At 38.0% G+C, this 26,861-nt stretch overlaps 1 protein-coding gene across 1 annotated transcript in view; it reads right to left on the bottom strand.

Annotated features, from left to right (window-relative positions):
- Window positions 1–26,861, bottom strand: part of LSAMP (limbic system associated membrane protein) — a 532,646-nt gene that overhangs the window by 51,957 nt on the left and 453,828 nt on the right. The gene's annotated exons all lie outside the window — the stretch shown is intronic.

Raw genomic sequence — 26,861 nt, forward strand, 5'->3', positions numbered from 1 at the left:
ACAAATTATGCTGTTTTGTAATTGTTTATTTCTGTAGCCTTTTTGATGTATTGAACTTAATTAGTAGGTATTATAATTAAAAAAAAAAGTTATCAGATAAAATCACCCAAACTTATTATCGGTTCTAATATCCTACTCTGTGCATTGAGATTTTCTTTCAGAGACAATTGGCCTTTCTACATGCTTACAAATACCCTTCAGATTTTAAATACTAACAAGCAACAAGATGATGATTCTGTATTACACAGAGAAACCAAATTATGTAGCATATCCCAATGCCAACTTGGCCCTGACCTCAGATCTAATGTAACAATGTTATTATTGCAGGACATAATAATGTCACCAACAGAATTAGTGGAAGATATACTTGCTTATCGTCCTATATGCTTATGGCATTAGTGGTTTGCAATGCCTCTAACATTGCAGTAGAATTTGTGTTAGTTTCTACTAAGGCTTGCTTGAGATTCTGACCTAAAGTTTTGGCTAAAATTGGCCTTAGGGAATGATATCTGGCCTCCTTAATTATTGAGGGCAATTCTACAACTTCTCCTAGAAGTTAGTAATGGATGGAAACTTCAAATGTCATGGCCTCTCTGCCCATTATTTAATTTTATCAGATTTTAAAAGAACCAATTTGGAACTAAAACAATATATTTTTGACCTTAAGAAGAAATGGAGAATTTTTTTCTCCTTATTATAAAAGTTGCTTGCTTAGAAGAACTTCATTCATGCTAAGCGTCTTACATATAAATTGTCCATTCTGAACATAAAGCCTTTTTTCTAGCTGGACAAAATGCTCTATCTTCCATAGTGCTAGAAGGGAAATGCGAGAGAGGCAATATCTCTTTAAAAGATAATGTCTCTCCATGTCTATAGTGGCAACTGAATTAATTTCCCATGTCCTACCTGTCAGGTACAAAAGATCACACATGAAGGTCCAATTAAACTGATTTATTGCTAATAATGCTTATGCACAAGAATCTTCCCAAGTAGTGGTTAACACCTGCCTGGGATTAGATAAAGTCCAATGGAATTTAAGGGAGATTGGATTTAGTTGTTTATGACTACATAGGGATTCAAGGCTGATCCCTATTCTAACTATGCCCCCAGATTCTGCAACTTCTCCTACTCTATCCAAGCCTAAATCCTTGATTTATTCATGTCTCTCTTAGTTAACCATTTATGTAGTTCTGATAAAGAAAATACAATATTTCTACCTGAAAACTGTTAAACTGAAAAGTCAGGAGGAGCTGCTACAATTTCATATAGCAGTTGGTGTAATGGTTTTGGAATAGCTTTTTAAATAATCACCCTCATTGTTTGTTTGGCGCATTGGTCTCTGATCAGACATATATTTATTAATGATGTTTGTTTTAAAAGTATGTATACTAACGCTACTGTATGGGGCATCAACTCTGCAGTCACTTGAGAAATTTGATAGCTGAATTCTTTTAGGAAATAACCTAAACCATTTCTCTCAGAATACTAAGCAGATATGAACTTATCTCTCCATGGGATTTTATCCTTCTGTGAGTATTATGATGAGTTCTTGGTAATTTAATGTGCATTTAAATTACCTAATGAGCTCAGGAGTTCAAAAGGAGGACAAAAATAATCACTGAAGTTTGGAATAAGCTTGTGATACAAATTCAGAGGGATATCTAGCTTAATATGTAACATGAGATAGATAGAGGACTATCTATTATCTAAAACCACTTTCCTATTGTCAGTGGACAGTCACTGCAGTCTCCTCTGGAAATGATACACTTGACATAAGATTGCTTTTATTTAATTATTCTGTTCTAAATAATAAAGGAATACACCTAGTAAGTGGTGCAGTTATATCAGGCCCTGGCGTATGCCTTATTTTTACACCTACTTTTGTGAAACAAAATACTCAGGTATTAGAGAAGTATTAAATATGCAACTTAATTGATGTTATGAGAAAACTCATATTGATCAATATAGACTATATGTTTGAAATATTTGTTCATCTTTAGACAACCTTGCCCTCCAATCTCTGGAAGATACAGTATGAGTAATTTAGAATAATAGAATAACAGAATAATAGAGTTGGAAGGGACCTTGGAGGTTTTCTAGTTCAATCCTATTGGACTATTCCAACTAGGAATGGATAAAACAGGAATGTCTTCAAAATTTCTATTTCATATCCTTTTACAGCACTGAAAATTGTCATCTTATGGGACCCTGTAAGCGTGCTTTCTCTCTTGCCATTATGATTTCTGTAACAGCTTCTTCTTGAGGTCTATAATAATTCTCTTCCAGTAAGTCCTGGGTTGTGGAATTTTGTGAACCCACTAGAATGCTAGGGCTGTTTTAATTGTTGTATTCTCTGTATGACTATTATCTACTTCTATTTCATTTCTCTTCTAAAAGTAGTCTTGTTAATGATTATTCGTTTGGCAGTTGTTCAAAGTTATGACATTGCTGAATGAGGAAACTCATGGCTGCTCCTCAAGTTTTGGCCATTACAGCATCTCTGCAGTGATTGCAGTTTAGTTGCTTGGCAACCAGCTCACCATTACAACAGTCACAGAGTCCTGTGGTCATGTGATCACCATTTGTAACCTTCACTGCTGGCTTTCAACAAGTAAAGTTAATGGGTAGCTGGCAGGAGGTCGCAAATAACAATCACATGACATTGCTCTTAAAAACCACATGGGACTTGCTTAACCACCCCAACTGGAACTGCCAGAACTGCCATTGTAAGTTAGTGTGGTCACATGACATTGGGCATTATGCCCATGTTGCTTAGTGACAGTCCCAATTACCATCATTAACTGAGGTCAACCTGTAGTATGGTTTTAACTTTTCCTAGATACTGCCTTGAGTCATTTGAGCACCAGGCAGCCTTACAAATTCGGTTAAAAGTAAAAGTGAAGGTGAAGGTCTGTCTGTGGGTTTTACTCCACTAGTTGTGACTGACTTTAGGGGGCAGGCTCATCTCCATTTCTTAAGCTAAGAGCCAAGTTTTTCTGGAGATATTCTGCAATCATGTAGCCAGCATGACATCACACCACAGCACAGATTGTACGGCAAAGCATGGAATGGTGTTGCCTTCCTGAATGTTTACAAAGGTTAAAAGTCTATATCTAGACAGGTTGAGCCCCGACTGCAATGAGACGGGTGAGCTCCTGTTATTTGTCCTAGCTCCTGCCAACCTAGCAGTTTGAAAGCATGTAAATACAAATTCAGAGATATTTGCAATATAATCCCAACGATGTCTGTTACAGAATGATTTTCCATTAAATTTAATGCTTCATTCTTAGAGTTTTCAGATTCAATCCCTGCATTCTTATAATAAGACCAAAGAAATTTAGCTCAAATCCTGGGCAGCTACTGCAAGTCACTGTTGATAGCACCAGTCAAGCCTTGAATAAAAGTATCCTTATCCATAACCATGAGTTCCAAAGCACGATACACATTTATTTTAAAAATCACTCTGGTGATAAAAAAATAATCATTATTATAATTATCATTACCATCTCAATACTACTGAGCATTTCAGTTTGCGTCTCTTTCAGAAATGCAATGCTATTTGCCGAAAACTGACAATGTGAATCTTGCTAGTCCAATTTAATCATCTAAGAATGTTCTAAGGCTAGCTTTGAGTAAAATGAAATGAATAGTAAGAAGAAGAGAGTCTATTGGGAGGTATTAAATTGTCAGACTTAAACAATAAAAAATGAACATCAGGAGACTGGTTAGTTGCTATCCATTTTATTACAATAAATGAAACTAGAGGAAGGTGGCCATTTGGGGTGATTTTAGGAAAAATCCTCTGGATTTTAAGTGTTTTTATAATTAAATGGGGATTATAACATGTTTATTGACATTTTTAACTGTGGTACCTTGAGATAGTTCCCTTTGGGTGGGTTTCAAATGATCTTTGTAGATCAGCTTAATATATTCCAAGTGATTAGGCTTTCTATGCCACTTTTCTAAGGCAAATACATTTGACCTTTACCAAACTGACCTTTTCTCAGTGACATCATATAAATCTTGGTTATATACCACTTTCTTAGTGTTCTTTACCTTAGGGAATAATATGCCCTTCAGAGAATCCTTGGTTGTTAGTTATCACAGTCTCCCTTAGGTGATACCATGCCAGGCTATAGCCATACCACATCCCTCTTCTCATTAATTTCACGAGGCATCAGATTAATTCTAAAAAGCTTTTGACTAATAATCAATTCAGGCAACCTGCCATGCAGTCCTTCACTAAATTACTCCACAGTTACTGCAGTTGCTGGCAGGTTCTTTATCTTCCAACATAATATAGGAAATATTATTTTTCTGGTCATTGTAAGATCTCATCTTCCATGGAGTTCTGTGATGATGATGATGAAATTTGACTTAAGCCTGCACTTTACGAAAACTTAGCATCAAATGTGGGCCAAATATTTTGATCCTGCTATGTTTGATGTTAGTGTATAACTCAATTTTTCTTGGAATCTATGGGGGAAAAAAATTAAAGGTTCCACTGTATAGATACAAGGACAAAAAGTTCAGTTTCTGAATAACTTTTCATATCTTATGGCTGTTTTTTTTATCTGCACCTTCTAAAATGGATAGCAGTAGAAGCATAAATGAATGAATGAATGAATGAATGAATGAATGAATGAATGAATGAATGAATGAATAAATAAATAAATAAATAAATAATTTTATTTCTATACCGCCCTTCTCCCGAAGGACTCAGGGCGGTGTACAGCCTATTAAAAGCACAAAGACAGACATCAGTTAAAAATAATTAAAATTATTAAATAATTTCGGCTCAGATTTAAAACCCCAAAAATTTAAAACACCCAATTTAAAATCATTACATTGATAGCCCGGCCTGGCGGAACAGCAGAGTCTTGAGGGCACAGCAAAATACACGGAGGTCGGAGATCTTACACGTTTCCGGGGGCAGTTCATTCCACAGGGCAGGGACTCCCACAGAGAAGGCCCTCCCCCTGGGTGTCGCCAGCCAACATAACTTGGCTGATGGCACCCTGAGGAGACCCTCTCTGTGGGAGCGAACTGGCCGGTGGGAGGCTGTTGGTGGCAGAAGTCGGTCTCGAAGGTACCCGGGTCCTATGCCATGGAGCGCTTTAAAGGTGGTAACCAACACCTTGAATCGCACCCGATTCATGCAGGATAAGTAACTTTTTAAACAAGCATGCAACTCAAGTCTAAAAGTCTCTATACTGAATGACATACTTAACTTCAGAGAATGATTTGCTGATTTTGTATGTCTCAGTTGCATGCTTTGTATACTGAGCTTTCCACAGATTTACTATCCATTCTGTTAACAAAGGCATATGGTATCTAAAGAAAAACTTCTGGCTTTTCTCAAAAATCATATGTTGGGAAATATTACTTCTGAATGTGAATTATAATGTTTAGTCAAAGAATTTAAGACTTGTCCCATTAAAATTACCATTGACATCTTTGGAAATAAAAATATTTGCTTTGGAAATAAAAATATTTGCTATTATACAAAGCATAGATCACTTTTTTACATGTACTTTTGGGCACACTGGGAATTATAGTACTTCTGCAACATCTGACAATATACTGTAGCTTAATATTTTATATTGATAAATGCAATTCAAAAATCACTGTCAAACACAGTCTAAAGATGTAAGTTGTTAATGTACAGTGGCAGGCATTCTTTCATTTTCAATAGTGAATCACCCAATAGATGGTCTACAGTATAGGTCTTTCTATAATGTTTGGCAGAACATTTTAATATATTTTTGAAAGCATTATAATCTTTCTATTACTAATTATGACATAGTTCAGAAATCAATGACATGAAGAAACTACTCCAGCAGGACCTGTGAAATGAATGTCAGCCTCAGAAGATACAAAGCCAAGAATCACACAACATTGATCAGGCAACACCTCAGTAGCTAAAAAAGTCAGATGATGAGGTAAGGCCTTCTAGCCTATGCATTGGTGAGTAGAGAGGAGAACTGAGCGGAACCTTCTATGAGGTTCCTTGCCAAGTAAGGGAATAAATATCATGATTAGAGACAGCTGGCTGCAGAGATGTTTAACAGGCAGCTCTGACCCATGACCCTGATCGGAAGCAACTGTCAGATCCCTTGTGCTTATAATAGATTCTGTTTCTGAAATTCTGGCCTGGATCTTGAAACTCTGGAATGGATTTGGATTATTCTAGTCCATGCTTCTGTTAAAGAAAAATCCATTCAGGCAAGCTTCTTTCAGAGAGACTCTGTTTAGACTTACATTTTTTGTTTGGTCTTATTCTTTGGCCTTGAATAAACTGCTAAGTCCCCCAGCAACTGTATGAGAGAGTATTTAAGTGGAACCAGAAGCAGGAGAGTGTAGAATAACTAACCAAGACCTCTCTATACAAATGTTCTTCAACTGCAGATTGTGTTGCTGGAAACATGTAAATCTGTGTTAATTGTGGTTGCAATTATGTATGCTCAATATCATCATGGGTTTTCATAACTATGACTCTCTTTGGGAGTCTGATCTTTCAAGATTATTCATAGTTTTATCATCAAAAGAATCTCCTAAATCTAAATTAAAGAAAGGATTTTTTCCAGAGAAGCAATCGAGGGATATTAAGAGATCTGTAACAGGTAGAGGCATCTATTTTATATTCATTTCAGTTCTTTCCTTTTGTGTATAAAATTGTACATTGTTTCTGTTTGCCAGACATCCGCTGACCTTGTCCTCTCTCATATACAAAAACAATACCTATTAAGAAGACTAAATGTAAGGTTTCTTTTCTCTGTCATGCAAAATATTCTCAAAATATTCTATTCTATCTTTCATTTAAAAATACCTCACTGAAAGATAATGATGCTTTACTTCAACATTTGCTAATTTGGATTTTATTTTAATAATGAAAAGCAGGAAGTTTAAAAATAAACCAACCATAACAATCCCCTTTCACATAGATGTTTTCACAAAATATTCTGCATATAATTGCAAACACATTATACCTGTGTGGATTTTTTTACTCAATTTCTTCTCCACACTTGTGGACAAATATCTATATCTACCTAACTATCTATATTGTAAACTTTCTTGTTGTTGTTTTCCTGTCTTTTGAACTAATATAACATTAAAAATTATTCATATTATGTTGATTTTCTTCAAATCCACTAGGTGTAAATATTATCAATTAGGTAAAAATATCACCAATCAAAAGATGCTATTTGAGGTTTCCTGTGTAATTTTAGTGTATTTTGGAAAGGGAACTTACACTTGAGAAATTAAAGATATAACAGCATTGGTGCTTTCATTTGATTACCCTTTCTTCAAATTTTAAATTGCTTTCTAAAATAACACTAAAATATAATGTCTTAAATTTGGCTAGACACAAGGTGGATCTTACTCATTTATATTAGTCATTTGTTCAAGGTAAAATTTCCTGTGGAAGCTTCCTAAAAGGTTAATTCTTCCTGGTAGCGTGGCAAATTTGGATTTCACATGTCCAGATTTAAGATGTTGATATAACCTGGACCATTTGGCAAAAAAATTGCAGAAGAATGTCTTGTTCGATAAAGGCCCACCACACAATGTGCAAAGAATTTCAGGGTCCTGATCTGAGCTGGAAAAGAGTTGGTTTATTTCAGGAGCAAGTAATCCACTCTTGAAAGGTAGCTACAAATGGGGTACAGAAATCATATATTTTTTTATAGAAAAGGTGATCTTTTATGGAAGCATGATGTTTGAGTGTTTACATGTCATATTTATTCTGGTGAGTGGGTAGTTGGGCTGAGCACCAAGTTTAATTAACTCTATTTGTGTTTATAGAGCTTCTTTGATGTGTGGATTAAGTCTGGGTAACTGATTTGGGAGTTCAAGGAAGTTTGAGTAAAAGTCTTTTCCCTGTTTGCTGTTTTGACTTGATTTACTTTAGTTTTGGCTTGGCTATCAATTGTCTAGTGGAGGCGTGATTTCAGTGATCTTGTTTACTTACAACATTTTTTTCTAGTCTCAGTCAATTGTGGAATCTGTTAATAGTTAAAGGAAGTTTATTTATTTATTTATTTATTTATTTATTTATTTATTTATTTATTTATGTATGTATGTATGTATGTATGTATGTATGTATGTAATTTATATGCTGCCCTTCTCCCAAAGGACTCAGGACGGCTTACAAGAAGGAGACAAAAAAAATTACATAAACATCAAAGTCAATTTAAAATTAGTTAAAATTAATTAAAAATTTAATTAAAATTATTAAAAATCACCCCTACGGATTCAGCCCCTTTGGTGAAAAAGCCATGTCTTCAATTCGCGACGGAAGGAGAGGAGGTCAGGGGCTGTCCTGAGGTCGGTGGGCAGCCCATTCCAGAGGGTCAGCGCTCCCACACAGAATACTCTCCCCTTGGGGGCCGCCAGCCAACATTGTCTGACTGACGGCACTCTGAGGAGGCCTGCTCTGTGTGAGCGCACCGGACGATGGGAGGATGGCAGGAGATGATCCTGCAGGTACCTCAGGCCTAAGCCATGTAGGGCTTTATAGGTGAGCACCAGCACCTTGAAATGAACCTGAAGAACCACCGGTAACCAGTGCAGCTCGTGCAGGAGAGGTGTCACACGGGAGTACCGAGAAGCCCCCGTAACAACCTGCACAACCACATTCTGGACTAACTGTAGCCTTCGGGTGCATCCCAAGGGCAGCCCCATGTAGAGGGCGTTACAGTAGTCCAACCAAGACGTAACAACGGCATGAGTGACCGTGGCAAGGGCATCCCGATCTAGGAAAGGCGCAACTGGCACACCAGGCATACCTGTGCGAAGGCTCCCCTGGTCACGCCCGTCAAATGATCTTCTAAAGATAGCTATGAATAGAGGAGGACTCCCAGATTGCAGACCCTTTCTGAGGGAGTAAGGACCTCCTCTCCCATCACAAGTGACGGGACCACTAGATCACAAGATGCTGGTATCCACAGCCACTCAGTCTTGGATGGGTTGAGTCTGAGTCTGTTTCTTTCCATCCAGGCCCATACCGCTTCCAGGCAGCGGAACATCACAGAAAGGGTATCCTCAGGGTGATCCGGGGTGGAGATATAAAGCTGAGCGTCATCAGCATATTGGTGGTACCTCACCCCGAATGATCTCACCCAGCTTCATATAGATGTTAAAGAGCAGAGGGGAGAGAACCGACCCCTGAGGCACCCACATGTGAGGGGCCTCGGGGTGGATCTCTCTCCCCCTGTCCATATAAACTGTGAGCAGCCCGAGAGGTAGGAGGAGAACCACCGTAAAACGGTGCCTCCTACCCTCAACCCCCAGAGTTGCTGCAGTAGGATACCATGGTCGATGGTATCAAAAGCCGCTGAAAGGTCAAGAAGGACCAGGATGGAGGAGCAACCCACATCCCTGGCCCGCCAGAGATCATTCACTAGGGTGACCAATGCCGTTTCTGTGCTGTAACTGCACCTGAAGCCCAATTGGTACGGGTCTAGGAAGTCAGTTTCCTCCAGGAACTGCGGGAGCTTCTGTGCCACCATGGACTCAACAACCTTCGCTATAAAGCGAAGGTTGGAGACTGGACAGTAGTTGTTAAGGGAGTCTGGATCAAGGGTGGGCTTCTTGAGGAGGGGACGAACCACCGCCTCTTTAAGTGTGGCGGGGAAGGCCCCGTCCCTCAGAGAAGCATTGACAACCGCTTGGATCCAGCCTCCAGTCACCTCTCTGGCTGCAGAAACAAGGGAAGGACAAGGGTCCAATAAACATGTGGAGGCACCCAGTCGACGCATGATCCTGTCCACTTCATCCATCGAAACAGGCTCAAACCCAACCCAGATGTTACCATCAGGACAGGCCCCTGTCACCTCGCCAGACTCTGCCCAGTCAGAGTCCAACCCAGTCCAAATCTGAGCGATTTTATCTTGCAGAAACTGTACAAAATCCTCAGCTCTGCCCTGCAAGGGGTCCTCTCTCGCTCCATGATTGAGAAGAGAACGGGTCACTCTAAACAGAGTGGCAAGGCGGTTTTCTGCAGATGCAATGAGAGCGGCAAAATATTGGTGTTTTGCCGCTTCCATTGCCACAAGATAAGACCTAATATGGGTTCTTAACTGTATTCGGTCAGACAGTATAAGGAATAAAATATATTTTGATATAAAACTTTCCACAACCGCATATTAAATGTGTGTGAAAAAAACGTGGACATCCAAATCATTAAGTTTAGGATACGTAATTCCTTATACATTCTGAAGTTCTATATTACAGTGGGATATAAATATATAATGTTTAGTTGAGCTGAGCTCATTTCTCAGTGACCACCACACATGCATGTAGGTTTCTTGGCAGCAATACAAAAATGTATTGATATCCATAAGATGTAGTTTTAAAAAATCAATATGGTAGCCACAAAGGTACTATTGAAGCTCTAACAATGACACATTTGATAATAACATACTCCGTAACGTATCATCACAAGAATTGTTAGTAGTTCTTCCCTTTGTACTGTTTTTACTTGTCTGTTAACATGTATTATTTTTACTGTTCAGTACCTGCAATCAGAGCTATTTTCTTTCTTTACATTAAATCAAAGTAGTTAATGTAAATGTGTATGGGAAAACTCTAAGAGGCATTTGAGGCCATTAAAATAGAAGAAAAGTAATCTTAACGAAGGATGATAGTGGTAAGGACTTTTTAAAAATCCTAAATTAAATAAAAATCCTATAACAATAAGAATCAGTGTTGTAGGCAAACTTAACAAATCTTTTCAGACTTTTCCCTATACATACATACTTTTATTTCTGACGTTAAAAAAATGTTTTCTATGCTTCTTCCTATAACCCATGGGATTTGGGGCTTTATAAACAAGCAATTATAACAGCATCAGCTGCCCTGGGAGTAAATATTTTAAATTTGCAGATAAACCCCAAGAGAAAGAAGAAAAGCTTGGATGCTTGTCTCAAAGCTTACTTGTATGCTTTTTCTGGCTCATTTCTTTACTTCTTAGGCCAGTTTGCCTCATCATGCTGATTCCTGGGTGGCCAGTGAAGTCAGTCTTAGTCAGCACTTAGAGGTAGGCAAGATGAATAAGGAATCACTAGGCATCTTGGAATGTCAATATAACTTGTAATATTTTATTACAAGGTTCTTGTAATAAAATCTGGAAAGCCTGGCAAAGCCCCTCTCTACTTCAACTTAAACATAATGCAATTGAGGCAAAATTGAGTTTTTCCCCTCATACTTTCAGATTTCACTAAACTCAGATATCTTTTCTCTAATTCTTTTCCTCTTCCCTTCAGCTGAGTCAAACCCACTTCTTTGCCTATGTGTATGCTTAATACCTCAAAGTCCTAATCTCACAATGTCAGGACAGTAGATCTAGGATAGGGTGTCAAACTCAAGGCCTGGGGGCCGGATTCGGCCCATGGGGTGCTTACATCTGGCCCCTAGGGCCACCCTGGAAACAGTGAAGGACCGGCCCGCGATGCCTCTGTCAGCGAAAAAGGAGCTCAGAGGGCTGTGTGTGGCCCTCCTGAGTTCTGTTTTGGCTGGCAAAGGGTTGCAGGAGGCCATCGCAGCCAAAAATGGAGCTCACAAGGTCCACGGGCAGCTCTCCCAAGCTCTGTTTTCACTGGCAGAGGGTTGCAGGAGGCCATCACAGCCGAAAACAGAGCTCAGGAGCCCGTTTTTGCTGGCAGAGTGCTCGGCCCACCACAGGTGCCCCTGACATGAATGACATTGAGCTGGCCACGCCCCCTGGCCACCCCCTCCTCCCAAGGTCAAACACAACCCTGATGTGGCCCTCAATGAAATAAAGTTTGATATCCCTGATATTTGGGCTGAATAAATAGAGATAAGCACAAGATGGCAGCAAGAAGAGGAAGTTATGAGCAAGCATCCAGGCAGACATGCTTGAACAGAAGAAGAAAAAAAACAGCAAAGAGGCATCAGAAATGCTAGCTACTTAAAATAAAACAATGGTTGTAATTTGCTAATAAAAATTTATAACAGATTAACAGAGTTGGAAGGGACCTTGGAGGTCTTCTACTCCAACCCCCTGCTCAGGCAGAGAACCCTATATCATTTCATACAAGTTTTTAAGAAGACATTGGACAATCATTTAATTGTTCTAACCATTAGGAAATTTCTCCTTAGTTCTAGGCTGCTTCTTTCCTTGATCAGGAATTTTAACATTTTGAAGTTTTTTTCTGTGATAATCTGAAACATCACAGCATGGTTATTTTTTTTTTTTTTACCAATTCCTTAAATACAAAGCCTATTTCACAAAAAGCTAAAGAATGTATTTGTAGTTCCAAAACGGAAATTCAAACTGACCAATGAATAACATGGATGATTTGGTCTCTTCCAGGTGATTTCCTGTAATGTTAAATACATGGCTAAATTAAAGGGCAAGTCTGACTGTAAGTGCTTAAAGATCTAGTCCAGCAAGAGGACAGGAAACCTCTCATCAAAAGTCTGGGACATTTTCCCAAATGCCCACATTTATTTGACACATTACTCTCCACTATCATCCTTTTCAAATACCTGTTAGTAATCCAATTTGCTTGTTTTGCTCATTCATCCTGCCTCTTGTTTGGACTCAGCTATGGTTATCAGACAACAAGAAAGCTTTTGGTCTTGCTGTCTAAATACTAACAAGAAAACACTTAGAAAAATGATGTAACCAAGACACATACATATTATCCTGTCACAGCAGTTAAGCCATCTTGAGTCTACCCACTCTATAAATGGAAAAAAGGTGGATGAATGATTGCTTGTATCTTTCTTTCCCACTTAACACCCTGCAGATAAAATTGAGGCTGGGCTGGGTAAAAATTTGAAAGTTACAGCCCTAACATATCCAGAGATAGCCAAATTAAGGATGCTATAAATATTTTGGTATTGGGTTAGAGACCCCCCCTCCCCCATTGAATTGTGTACAATTGTTAAGAGACTGCCTGGACAAATTCCTGCAGAAACTTTTTTTGGGAAGATTTTTCAGAAGTGGTTTGCCATTGTCTCCTTCCTAGGGCTGAGAGAGAGTGTGACTGGCCAAGATTAGACAGCTGGCTTTGTGCTTAAAACATGCCTACAATTCAATCTCCTGGTTTCTAGCTTGAAGTCATAACCACTACACAAAACTGGTCCCATTAGAGGGGTATTAGCTGTACAACCAGCTATAGCTAACTGGAAATGAAAAGCAATACTTGCAAGTATATGAGAAAGGCTTTAAAAATGGTTAAGTTTTCAATTTATGACCATAATTGAGCCCCAAATGTCTGTTTTTAAGTGAGACATTTGTTAAGTGAGTTTTGCCCCATTTTATGACTTTCTTGCCCCAGTTGTTAAGTGAATCACTGTAATTGATAAGTTAGTAATCCAGTTGTTAAATGAATCTGGCTTCCCCATTATCTTTGTCTGTCAGAAGATCTCAAAAGGGGATCACATGACCTTGGAACACAGCCATGATTATGAATATAAATTGCCAAGCATCTGAATTTTGATCACATGACCATGGGAATTTTGATCACATGACCACGGGGATGCTGCAAAAGTCATAACTGTGAAAAACGGTCATGTCACATTTTTCAGCAGTGGTGTAACTTTGAATGAACTGTTGTGAGTTGAAGACTACCTGTAGTAGTTCCAAGGGGTTTTGCATGCGTATGTGTCTCTGTGTGTCTGTATATTTCACACTGTGTGTGTGAGAGAGAAGGTACAAATTTTGTCACATAAAACTTTGTTTATGCAATGATTCATAGTTAAAAATGAACATATGTGAATCATTAAACCTAAAATCTCAGATTAAATTTCATTTTATGTTCTGTTGAAATAAAAGCCTGTTCAGGAAAAGAATAGACTTTTTCTATTTCATAAAGAAATCAAAATAAGAGAGCAACTGTATCTAATAACATCTACAAAAAAGAAAAAACTAGGTGTGCAAGTAAACACATCTCCATGCCACTTCTGACTAATAAAATATATATTCTAGAATATTTGCAGAATAATGAAATTCAGTTCTTTGTGCATTTACCATTCAGTTCTACAGAAATAAAAGTGTTATAATTAACATTTAAGTTTTAAATTAATTCAAAGAATAGTACAATAGGAATACCAGTTAGATTTTCCTCTGATTTATGGGAAAGCCTTGGTAAAGGAGAAACTAATATATGATTCAATGAAAGCTTCAAATGCTTTCACCAAAGCCAAAGCTTTGGATCTAATAAAAGGCACAGAGATTTCAGTTTGGGTCACAAGATCCATAATTACTTTTTGTAAGAAAAGGCTGGGAAGTTTTCTTTTGCAAACACTAAAAGGAAGAGGAAATAATTTGGTTTGGTACTGACTGCATTCAATTGAAACATATAATGGAGTTTAAGAATTGCTTAGAGGACAAGGTTATATTGCTTGTTTAGCAAGTATTTGAAAGGCAATTAAAGCTGAACAAGTACCTGGACCCCCTATTTTGCAATGATTTGGGAAACAAAATATAAGTTACTATAACTTAAATTCACCTGCCCTATAAAAGGTAATAAGGTAATAAGGCTGAGGTTGTGGAAATAATGCATAGGTTTCTTGACAGTAAGATTTTTGTTTGCAGATTTGAATTAAATTATTTCACTTCAAATGCCGTGAACTAATTCAAAACCAAAGTCATTTCAATCCAGACTTTTGTTCATAGGTCAGTTAATTTCACATAATGAATTCATACGAGAAAAAAAACAAAACCCTAAAGCACAAAAGAAGTACAATATTTTACTATTATTTGTGAATTGCCTAATAACTGCCATTTTTTGGGTAAAGTACAAAATTATTAATATAAAACAAAAAAAAATCAATTCTGTAACACAGTACAATACAAAAAATTATATACAGACGAAAATTAGGAACCCATTTTAAACAGGACAGAATGCTCCAAATGATAAGTAAGAGCCAGTTTCGTTAAATGGTTAAAGCAGCATGCTAGAAACTTGCTAAAGCAGGCTAAGTTCTCTAGTTCTAGTTCCACTGTAGGCATAAATAACCAGTTGGAGACTTTGGACAGTCACTGTATCTCAGCCCAGCTACCTCAAGGATTTCTTGTGGGGAAAACGGGAGAAATAAGGAGAATTAGGTGGGGGGAAAGTCACAGTGGAAAGCAGACCACGAAGAAACACTTGTTAAAAAGAGGATATATTTATATGTTGTATGTTATGTGTTTGTCATAATGTATAGTAATAAAACAATAAAACTTATTTTTTTTAAAAAAAAAGAGTATTAAGTATGTTTGCCTTGAGGTACTTATAAAAATAATAAAGGCAAGGCTAAATGTTTATGGAGATTTTCAGTCAACCAGTTCATGGTTGCCCAAAAGTGCTTTTTCAAGAGACAACTGGGCTTTCTGGTTTTTCTTTCAAGATGTTTCGCTTCTCATTCAAGAAGCTTCTTCAGCTCTGAGAAGCTTCTTGGATGAGAAGTGAAACATCTTCAAAGAAAAACCAGAAAGACCAGTTGCCTCTTGAAAAAGCACTTTTGGGATGATAAAGGCAAGGGTTAAAAAAAAAAATCCATTAAGGGTGAATTTGGGCATTTTTACCCAGGGGAATTCATGTCAGGAGGAATCAGGGCTGATGATTCAGGCAGAACATCCCTAGATATGTGCTTCACAAAGCAATGCAACTTCTTGCTTTTAAAACATAAAGTGATACTGCTCCATTGCTTATTTCATAGTACTTCTGGGGCTTCATTTGGCACTTCTAGTAGTTGGAAGAAACGTCTGCACATATGGTGCACATACACAGTAGCATCTTCTGGTGTTTCTAATTAGTTACTAGAAACACTGCTAATAATGTTGCTTCTGTGGAGCAAAATGTCTTATGCAGAATAGCATTAATGCCAGATACAAATGAAGTCTGGCTAACATTTCTGTTTTGCTAAAAGAAAGCCAAACATTTGCTGGATCTAGAGATAGGTTACTTTGCATTTGTTATATTTCTTTTTTAAAAAATCAGGGTCTTTTTTTCCTTTTATTTATTTAGAATATCAGGCTTACTCCCAGTGGTAAAGAGTTCTTTATGAAGAAAGCTCAGTATGTCTTGAAAGCCTATATTAGTATGAAAGTACTAATATCACTAGCATGCCTAGCCTGCTGTAAGTGGCACACTATTTTTATTGTAAAGAAAAATAAAAAAAAGCTCTGTTACTTTGTACACATGACGAAATAGGTGAGTACAATCCTCTTCAGATTCTTGAATGGAACCTTAAAATAAACTCTATTAAAAATGTGATAAATTGGAAAAGTGCCCTGCAAGAGCAAGTAATAAAGCAGGAGTGCATTGAGTGTTTTGCACAGTATAGACCTTAACACTGTCTAAACTACAGAAATAAAACAACCATACTATAAGAGAATATAAAGTAGACAAGGATATTTCAAAATAATAAGGTACAGTATAAACTAGCATCAAATAAGTATCTCAGATGTTATGGAGTATTTATAAACAACAAGGTGCAGCTAACAAGATCTTGTCTCTTGTGATCACACTTCATATTTAAGCATGTAGGGGCATACACAAACACCTAAATAAGCATAACTGCTAAAAGGAAATCATTCTGAATATCCAAGCTGGATAAAAGAGAATCCAAACTTCATTAGAAAACGTATCTTTGACACTTGCTTGTCCTGTAAAATCTGATGAGCCTAAGTACTCTTAACAGTGCGACAGTACTATACTGAATGCATTTGACCTTTCTCCACCTGTACTTGTAAGACTGGACTCAGAGAAAGGTCAGAGTAGCCTGTTTCTGGTTTGAACTGAATCCCCAAAAGGACATACTTGGGAATTAACACCTTCCTGCTCTCACAATATAACTTGTACCTTTTGCAAAGAATCAGAGAAGCAAAGGAAATGCGGACATTGTTGTATTACAGCATCCAATCATTATCCTAGCTACGAATGCATGTTTCTGTTTTTTAAAATGACAGTGCTAAGATGAAAGGGAAGAATGAAGGATGTGAAAAAGACAGGAGAAATGCTGCAGAGGAAAATTAATATTAAAATATAAGACTGAAAACAAAAAATTGTGAAGTGAAAGGTTACACAGCAAGTTGGAAGGCTGATTAGTAGAAATAAATGGAACAAAGAGAGAAAAAGAGATAAAAAAGTCACAGTGCCCCCATAAAAGTCCAAGGAGAGATAAAACAGAGAAAATAAATCAAGTTAAGTAATTCTAAAGCCCCACAGAAAATATGTTGTGCTAGAGGGACCCATGTGCCTCTTGTGAGCAGATAAGCACTTTATTGTGCCATGCACTAGTTATCAGTGCTGTTGAATGTACAAAATATCAGCATCCTGAAAGAACTGCTTAAGTACTTTAGCTTCAGCCAGTATCCTCCTAATTATAGGAGCTGGGATTTCTTAGGAGCTTTGTCAGCATATATCTATGAGAATTCCAGGATTTGTTACAATATCTAGAAGAGAGGGTTTAATTAATGTCTTTTTTGCATAATCCCTATGAGTAAACCTTTGCAAGTCTATATTTTTCCACTGGGAAAAGAAGATGAAAACAGCATGGCTGATATAACTCATTGCTGAGAAAGAGGAAGGAAGCAAAATCCAGAATGCAATAATCATAGTACCTAGAAAAGTCATTATTTTATTATGTTCTAAATATTTTATTATATTCTAATCTTAGAAGCTAAGAATAAAATGAATGTTTAATCTACAAGGAAAAGATAGCATTTTTTTTCCCAGGGTTGAAATTAAAAATGCAAAACTTGTTGAGCTGAGGAAAAGACATCCTTTAGAAAACTGAAACCAAATGAAAACTGAAGATTAGGTAAGGAAAAAGTTGGATGCACCCTTTCTTGAGAAGAACTTCAGAGTATGATTCTGAAGCCTCTAAAACAGGAGATTCTTCCACTATGTGAATAAGAAACATGATAAGAGAAAAGAAGACAATAATTTTCTTACTACTCCAGCCTGTGGGAAGGGAGGTATTTTGTCTGTCAAATGCCAGAAGGGTGGGTACAAATGCTGCAAGTAGAGAAGGAGGCCAGTGGGCCAAAGCTTAATAGGAAATCAACAGCAATTTGTCTCCACCACTATTTATGTTTCAAGCACACGACAGGCTGTCAGCGGAAGACAAAGCTGCAAAATTTACTACCTTCTAGATCTCAGCCACAGCCATGCATTTGACGAGTCACTTAGTTTAAAGTCTGTGGGCCTCCCCAGGCCTGTTTCTCAAAGACAAACAGCAAACATGCAGGTCAGGTAGGATGACATGGAAGGCTTTTTCAAAATACATTTAAACAGGTCCTCCTCTCAATGTGAGTTTCTGAGGGTGGTCCGTTAAAAGCTGCCTGACCTTTGATTTCTTTCCATATGTTTGTTTGCAGTTGCCTGTTGGATGAGCTGAACACAAACAAGAGCCATGTAGGAGTCAGAAATCTTGTTTGTAAAAACAGATCAACTTCAAGGATAAAAATAGCAAAAAAAAAAAAAAGTTTTTTCACAGAAGATGGAAAGGGAATAGCTGTGATTTTATCCATACTTGTGAATGGGAAACAATGCACAACATTTGCAAGTTGATATTTACACCTTTTATACTGCAACCCAGGCACTGAAAGAATAAGTTAAAAATCCCTTTAAAGTGTGTTTATTTGCTTTCTAATCACGTTGTCCAGTATCTTCTTCATTTGTTGTAAGCAAGCAAGACTTCTAAAGGGTCAGAAGGAGAAAGATATGCCTTCGGTCTCATTACAGTTTTGAAAAGATATGTGTCCAATCTCTTTGGTAATGATAACTATATTTGTACAATACAAAAATCCATAGTAGCACTTATAGCATAAAACAAGTACAGTGTAATTGTATACAGTGTATAGAGTTTATACTTAATATATCAGACAATTATCTAATATACTTTTGCCATACCCAGCTATTTAAATAAAATTATTATGTAGGTCAATGGTGAAATGTAAAATTTGTTATTACCAGTTCTGTGGGCGTGGCTTGGGGGGTAATGTGACTGAATGGGCGTGGCCAACTTTTTTTTTTAACTTTTAAAACCATTCTTTCTACAACCTCTTCGGCTGAAGAGGTTGTAAAAAAAATGCTTTTAAAAGCCTCTGACAATCAGGCAACTCAGCTGGGATCGTCAGAGGCTTTTAAAGGCATTTTTTCTACAACCTCTTCAGCTGAAGAGGTTGTAGAAAAAATGCTTTTAAAAGCCTCTGACAATCCCGGCTGAGCTGAAGGATCATCAGAGGCCTTTTTTTTTTTTTACTTTTAAAAGCATTTTTTCAGCCGAAGAGGTTGTAGAAAAAATGCTTTTAAAAATTAAAAAAAAGCCTCTGATGATTGCGCAGCTCAGCTGGGCATGGAGGGGGGGAGGGATTTTTCCCTAGGCCTTCATGGCCTAGGCCCGGGATATCTATAGGACCCCCTGCAGCCAGCAACAATCCCCAATCGCCTGGTGCATTCCCACAGACAGGGCCTCCTCAGGGTGCCGTCAGCCAGACAATGTCAGCTAGTGACCCCTAGAGGGAAAACTTTCTCTATGGGCGCACCCACCCTCTGGAACCAACTTCCGTTGGGGCTCCGGATGGCCCCTGACCTTCGCTCGTTCCGCCACGAGTTGAAGACCTGGTTGTTCCATAGCCTGGACTGATGGGGGGGGGGTTAATGAATTTTAAATTATTTTAAATTGGATTTTAATTTATATTGTTTTAATAAGGAATTATGCATTTTACCGTTGTGAGCCGCCCTGAGTCCTCAGAGATAGGGCAGCATATAAATTGCATAAAATAAATAAATTTTTGCTACCGGTTCTCTGAACCACTCGCCGCCATCGCTACTGGATCAGGTGATCCAGTCCAAACCGGGAGCATTTCACCCCTGATGTAGTTATGTACATATTCAAGTGGATGCAATGCATGGAATGACACTTGAAAACAAACAAAAGAATATACCTTATACTGTATATATGTAAGCAATAAGTTTGTACATTAGGTTATGCACATAAGGAAGTATACTGCTTCTTTATTTATAGTTTCAGTTTAATAAAGGAATATTTCTATCTATCTATCTATCTATCTATCTATCTATCTATCTATCTATCTATCTATCTATCTATCTTGGCCATCATCCACCCATCCCTCCATCCCTCCACTCATCATCAATGCTATTCTCCCATATTATGCTATAAGGAATATTATGCAAAATGCACAAAAGAAGTAACGTACAGTAAGAAAAGAAATTAAAGATATTAAATAAAAGAAGAAAAGGATATATACCTAAATGTAGTTTTTTCCTAACACTGTTCATTATGTCTCTGTGGATGTGGAACAATTGATGCTGTCTTTTCAGCCTGTCAGCTCATAGAGAAATGGCAACCACTACACATGGCATTCCTAGACCTGGAGAAGGCATTTGATCGTGACCCACATCCAACTGATCTGGTATGCTCTCCGGGATCCCGGAGTACCTGAACCATTCATTGACTGGGTCAAAATGCCAAGTACAATGCCCAACTGGCCTCTCCAACAGATTCCCAGTGATGGCTGGGGTGCACCAAGGCTCTGCACTGTTACCACTTCTGTTTATATTGGTCATGGACACCATTATGCATGACCTGCAGCAGAATACACTTTGGACTATGCTCTCTGCGGATGATGTTGTGCTTGCTTCCACCACCAGAGACGAACTACAGCAGCAAGTTCAAACATGGAATGATTGCCTCAACCATTTTGGACCATTCCGCCTCAACATCAAGAAAACTGAGTACTTAGAGACTGTTACCATCCCTGGAATGCTTCAAATCAATGGAGGGAACCTAAAGAAGGTGGGCATTTTTTGGTATCTGGGATCGCATCTCCAAGGCAATGGTGACATTAATGGCAAGGTGTGAGCAAGGATGAATGCAGCCTGGATGTGTTGGCGAGAACTCACTGGTGTGTTATGTGACAGACAAATACCAAGCCATTTTAAATCTAAGATTTACAGGACAACCATCCGCCTGTTGCACTGTATGGCACTGAAATGCTGACCAGAACAACAGAGACCAAAAGGTCTTTCCATTCCATGGAAATGCAAATGGTCCATTGGATATTGGGCATCTCCCTTCTTGACTACATCACAAATGACACCATTCAACAGCATTTTGGTGTAGCACCAATTATAGAGATGAGAAAAGGCTGGCTCCACTGGTATGGATATGTCCACAGAACAGCACCTTCTACCAAGGCTGCCTACCAACCAGTGGTAGGTTCCAACCGGTGTTACTACCGGTTCTCTTCGCACACACGCTTTGTGCGCAATCACCACTCTGCCGTGCCTATCAGCTGGGCTAAAAACCAAGAAATAAAGGTAGGAATAAAGCGGGGGCGGGCGTGAGGGCCCAGCTCCCAGTCACAGAGAACCAGTTCAGTGACATCACATCGTCACCGCTACCGGCTCGGCTGAACCGGGCCAAACCAGGAGCAACCCACCACTGCTACCAACTAGAAGTCAATGTCCGACGACCTCGCGGGCGCCCAAATCAAAGATGACCATCAACAAAGATATGCAAGCCTCAGGCCTGTGCCCTGGAGATGCAGCTGACCATGCAAAGTTGAATTCAATGATCCGAAAAGCAGACCCTGCACTAGGAAGAAGAAAGACTTTCATTATGTCTCTCCATACAATTCTATTCTCGAAAATATCTTCCTTCTATGGTCATATATTGCCTTTTGGTCTTCAGTTTTTTTTTCTCCTCTTTTTTTAAAGACATCAACTCCATCTAACCACAACTTTCTCATTCCCTCCATCTCCTCGACTTCCTCTCAACCCATTTATTTTTATATTTGTTTTGTGATTCAATCCTTATTTTTTCTATAGAACCACTAAATATGATTATGATCTTTGGAGACATAGACACATAACAGCATCTGAATATCTTTTCACAATGTGTCTTCTTTGCTGCTATCTACCAAGTGCTGGTCATAAGCATATTTCTTGATTGCTGATTCTTTTCCTGTCAATCATAAAAGGCTGAAGTTATCTACCACTTCAAAATCTCCATTGCCAACTCCATGACTGTTTGCTTGATTTGGTTTCATTAGTTTGCCCTTTTGTATTTTTTGCTCATTTTTTCATAGTCCTCATTGACTTTTATTATTAGAATTTGCATATAATTATCATTTCCAGTTATGACAATAGCTTTTAATACTAGAGCTTCTTGTAAGTAGGGGATATCTTCTAAGGTACCTGAAGCATAATTTTAGAGAGCTGGTACATCGATTCAGGTCATAAATACCATTAATACTCCAAAAGACCCTCAGTTCTTCCACAGTGGCAGGTTGAGTATCATATGAATTGGGGGTCCCATCATCTGATACTGGATAGTTTTCCTCTTTATGAGATCTATCCATGTGCTTTTCTTGATAAAATATAGGAGTAGTTTACTATTGTTTTGTCCTGGACAGTGTAAAATTATATCTTTATTATTATAATGAAAATGACCACATGCTTCTAGCACCTTCCTTTATCTCTGCTTGCCAATATCTGTAACTGCTTGCTTTAATTGGGTGATCCAGTTGGATATATACTATTGTATTGAATATTTGCTCATCCTTGTTAGGAATATCCCCACCACCATCATTGACAGAGATTGTACAATATATCATTCAACAACAAATTTCTATTCCATAAATGTCTATTGAGATTCTCAGTCATCCAGATCATGGTTGTCCCAAGGTGCTTTTTCAAGAGACAACCAGACATTTCATTTTTTCTTTGAAGACATTTTGCTTCTCATCCAAGAAGCTTCTTCAGCTCTGACTGGATGGTGGGGAATGGAAGGATTTATACTCCTTGCAGACAGCTGGCCATTTGCGTTCTTTTACAGAGTCATTGAGGCCAGCTGGAGGTTTATCTGTGTCATTGGGGTCACCTGAGTAGTGCCTTCTTGGAACTGTTAAAAGGACTGTGTTGTAGATATTGTATCCTTCCCCCTCTGTTGAGAGAAAGCTGTTCAATTTTGACATAGATAGCCTCTTTGACCCCTCTTTCAAACCAGCTATCCTCCTCTCTGTCCAAAATGTGGACTTTGCTGTCTTCAAAAGAGTGGCATTTGTTTTTTAAATACAGATGGACTGCTGAATCTTGCCCTTGTGGGTTTATTCTATGTTTTGCCATGTGTTTATGAAGTGATTGTTTTGTTTCCCCAATGTGCAGATCTGCATTGTACCGCATATACCACGTTTCTGTTCCATAATTCAAGCCTATTCAAACTGCCATACACTTTCTCCAAGTTAACAAATGTATAGTAAAACTTATTTCTTAGATTCATTCCTCAATCTCCTTGTATTTCTCTTAACTTAACTAGCAACAGCTAGGATACTGGGCCACATGGATAATTGTTCGTGCAACTGACATTCATTGTTTTCAAGAGTCAAGGGATCACAACATTTCCATTTTGCAAATTGATGTCATTGTCAGCTCTGCCATGGTCAGTTTGGAGCCTCGCTGGCATCCTGTCATGAACTGTTAGGGGGGATGGGAAGGACAGCAAATGGGCAATATGTATGGGGTATAGATGGGAAAAAGGGAAGGGGAAATGACAGTTTGATGGAAACCAGCTATGCAAGAAAACCAGCCTGTACCAGTCTTGAAGACCATGAAGGTGGGAATGGAATATGGATTGGTCCAAACATCTGAATGATTCTCAAAACATCTATGCAACTCACCATTGGTCAAAGACAAACTGGTCATGGGGAGAGAAGCAGGACGATGGATAAAATCTTATAATCTTTTGCATGGAGATCTTAGTTCTAGCCTGCTTTTACTGCAATCAGTAATCCTTAGTAAAACAATTAGATCAATTAGATTAGATTAGTAAAACAATCTATCACTTCAACTAAATAGAGTCAAGGGTCTTTCTTTCCTAGGACCTAGCTGGGGCAGGTCTGACACTCATATACTAAACTTGACTAACTATTGCTAGAGAGGATGGGTTCATAGCTTTCTTTGAGCTGCATTATTCTGTATGGAAGGCAGAATAATGGTTACAGAAGATATTTCCTCTGAGTTGACAATAAATGCTGCCATGAAGTAGCAGAAGCCAGAATTGTTCTTTGTAATTGATCTAAAAGTTCAAGATGGGCTTTGTTAAGTATTTTTCTCCATGGTCAAGTTGAACATAGTCAAGATTATTATTCACAGTTGTACCTAAAGTACAAGATGGACTAACACATCCTTCCCTCATCACTTATTTTCTTATTTCTTGACTTACTCTTAAAACTGCTGGCTTTGTGCTTCTGGGTCCAAAATCTAAATAGGATGCTGGGGTTGATTAAAAACAACTTTCTGGCTTAAAGGTTATGCCAATATCCTGGTGGGATTTTTATACCATAAATCTCAGTAGTCCACATTTTTCAGGAGAAGTGGGACAAGAGGCATTTATATACATTATAAATGGTAAACTGGCCAACAGCAACAGTGTATCTTTTTTCTACTAAAGAGTATTTTCTTAGGGAATTTTTAATAAATGCAGCTTTGCTCATGCTGTGAATCAAAGAACATGGGAAGAAGACAAAGAAAAATCTAAGAAAAAAAAGAGACTCATTAGAAAAGAAAATGAAGAACCTAAATGAAATGGGATAAAATGAATATATATTAAGGAGTTTGAATGGGGTCAGGAAAGAAACAAAGAAATTAAGAAAGGGAATCTACAAAATAGGCTGCATGTCTTTTTTCTGTTTATGTTAGTACGAATAAGAACTGGAAGAACATGAAAACTACTCTTTCTACTCTTTCATGATACTTTGATAAACTTGTAGTTTCAAAGTTTCAGATGGTTTAATCTTGGACATTTCTAAATACAATATAATTCTCCAAGTGATTCATATAGTTACAATGAAATATCATCCTTGACTTTTGCGGTTATTGTTAATGTTAGCATTATATCAAAATATATTCTTTTGCATTTTAAATAAAACATCAGAAGGAACTAAATCTATCCTTGAAAATAAAATACAAGAGTATCAGACTTGTTCCCATAATTATGTTGCATTCTATGTTGTTTTTGTTCATATTCAAAATGTATAGTTACATGGCTTTCATTAATCCATGTTTAAAACATATCTTTCTTAGAAGTACTATTGTACCCTTTTAACATTTGAGCTGGAATATAAGTAACCCACTATGTTCTTATGACTTTTATAGGGAATTTCATGTGCTCACCATTTGTCATTATTATCCAGCTCATTCCAGTACAACTGGCTTGGTTCATTATTGCACTAAAATTGCAAACAGTGGTAGAATGGAACCCTCTGAAACTTTGTGTCGAGCCTGAACCTCCGCTCGACAATAATGGGATGGGGAGGAGGTGGAGGACATGCACATGTACCCGGAGACATAGGGCTGCGCCCAACAGACCAGACAATCAGAGACACAGGAGTGCACTCAACAGAGACCCTGCGGATACCTGCGGCTCACCCGGGAGAAGGAGCTGAGACTTTGCTTCTATTGATTTTGTGCCATATTCACCTCTTCCAACAATGTTCAAGTGATTGACCAGCAAAAATCCTACCTCTTTTTTAGAACATTTGTTCAAAAATTCCATGGTCAACAGCATATCTTGCCTCCCATTTTTCTTTCTCTTTGTGTATCACGATATAATTTATGTTATGTTTATATCTATATTGAGTTAATGCTGGACAGAAAGCTATTTGATAGCACAGTATAAGAGTCCATGAACATTCCAAAAGGCCAGTTCACTTTTCATGAATATTTCTGAAGGTTTTATGGCTATTTCACAAGTTCTTTTGGCAGTTTGTCATATGCGTTTGATGTCTCCATTACCTAACTTAGACAGTATCTCAATTCCACTAGTTAAGTGTGACATCAGACCAGACTAAGAACAAATACTACATGGTGGATATAAAAACTCTACACACCCCTGTTAAAATGCCAGATTTTTGAACTATAAAATAATCAGTTCAAAATAAATCACTTCAGATTCTTCCCCACCTTTAATATAACATATACTGTAAGCTGTACAATTCAATTAAAAAATAAACTGAAATCTTTTAGGGGGACAAATGTGCACACTCTTAAACCAACAGTTTGTTGAAACACCTTTTGACTTTATGACATTCAGTTTATTTATGGCATTCAGTCTTTTGGATAGGCATGGCATATCTTTGTGGAAATCTTTGTCCACTCTACCTTACAAAACTCTTCCACATCTGTCAGGATGAGACAACATCTCCTGTGGAACTTCTGAAGGCAAGCCATTCCACTGGTTAATAGTCCGCACTGGTTAATAGTCCTCACTAAGGAAATTTCTCCTCAGTTGTAGGTTGTCCTGCCCTCAAGTACAGGTTGACCCACTTCTTACTATGGCAGCCTCTTAAATATCAAGTCACTCAGTATTCTAAGTGTGGTCTTACTAAGGCATTATAAAGTGGTACTAACACTTCATGTGATCATGATTCTATCTCTCTGTTAATGCAGCCTAGGATTGCATTGGCTTTTTTGATGGCTGCAGCTGCTGGCTCATTTTTAGGTGACTGTCCACTGGAGTCTATAGATCCCTTTCACGGTTACTGCTATTCTGCCAGGTTTCACCTAATCTATACCTGTACATTTGGTTTTTCTTGCCTAAGTGTAAGATCTTACTTTTCTCTCCACTGAATTTTATTTTGTTCGATAAGATCCAATGTTCATGTTTGTTGAGATCCATCTGGATTTTGACGCTATATTCTGGGATATTGGCTATTCCTACAGCTCGGGCTGTCTGGTAATTTGATGAGTTCTCCTTTTATTCCCTCATCTAAATTGTTTATGAAGACACTGAAGAACACTGGGCCTAAAATGCATCTCAAAAACCTGGCATTTTAACAGGGGTATGTGGACTTTTTATACCCATTGGGA

The sequence above is a fragment of the Pituophis catenifer genome, unplaced genomic scaffold, assembly GCF_029215685.1.
Source record: "Pituophis catenifer annectens isolate HBS135680 unplaced genomic scaffold, rPitCat1.0.hap2 SCAF_4, whole genome shotgun sequence".
NCBI classification, from domain to species: Eukaryota; Metazoa; Chordata; class Lepidosauria; order Squamata; family Colubridae; genus Pituophis; species Pituophis catenifer.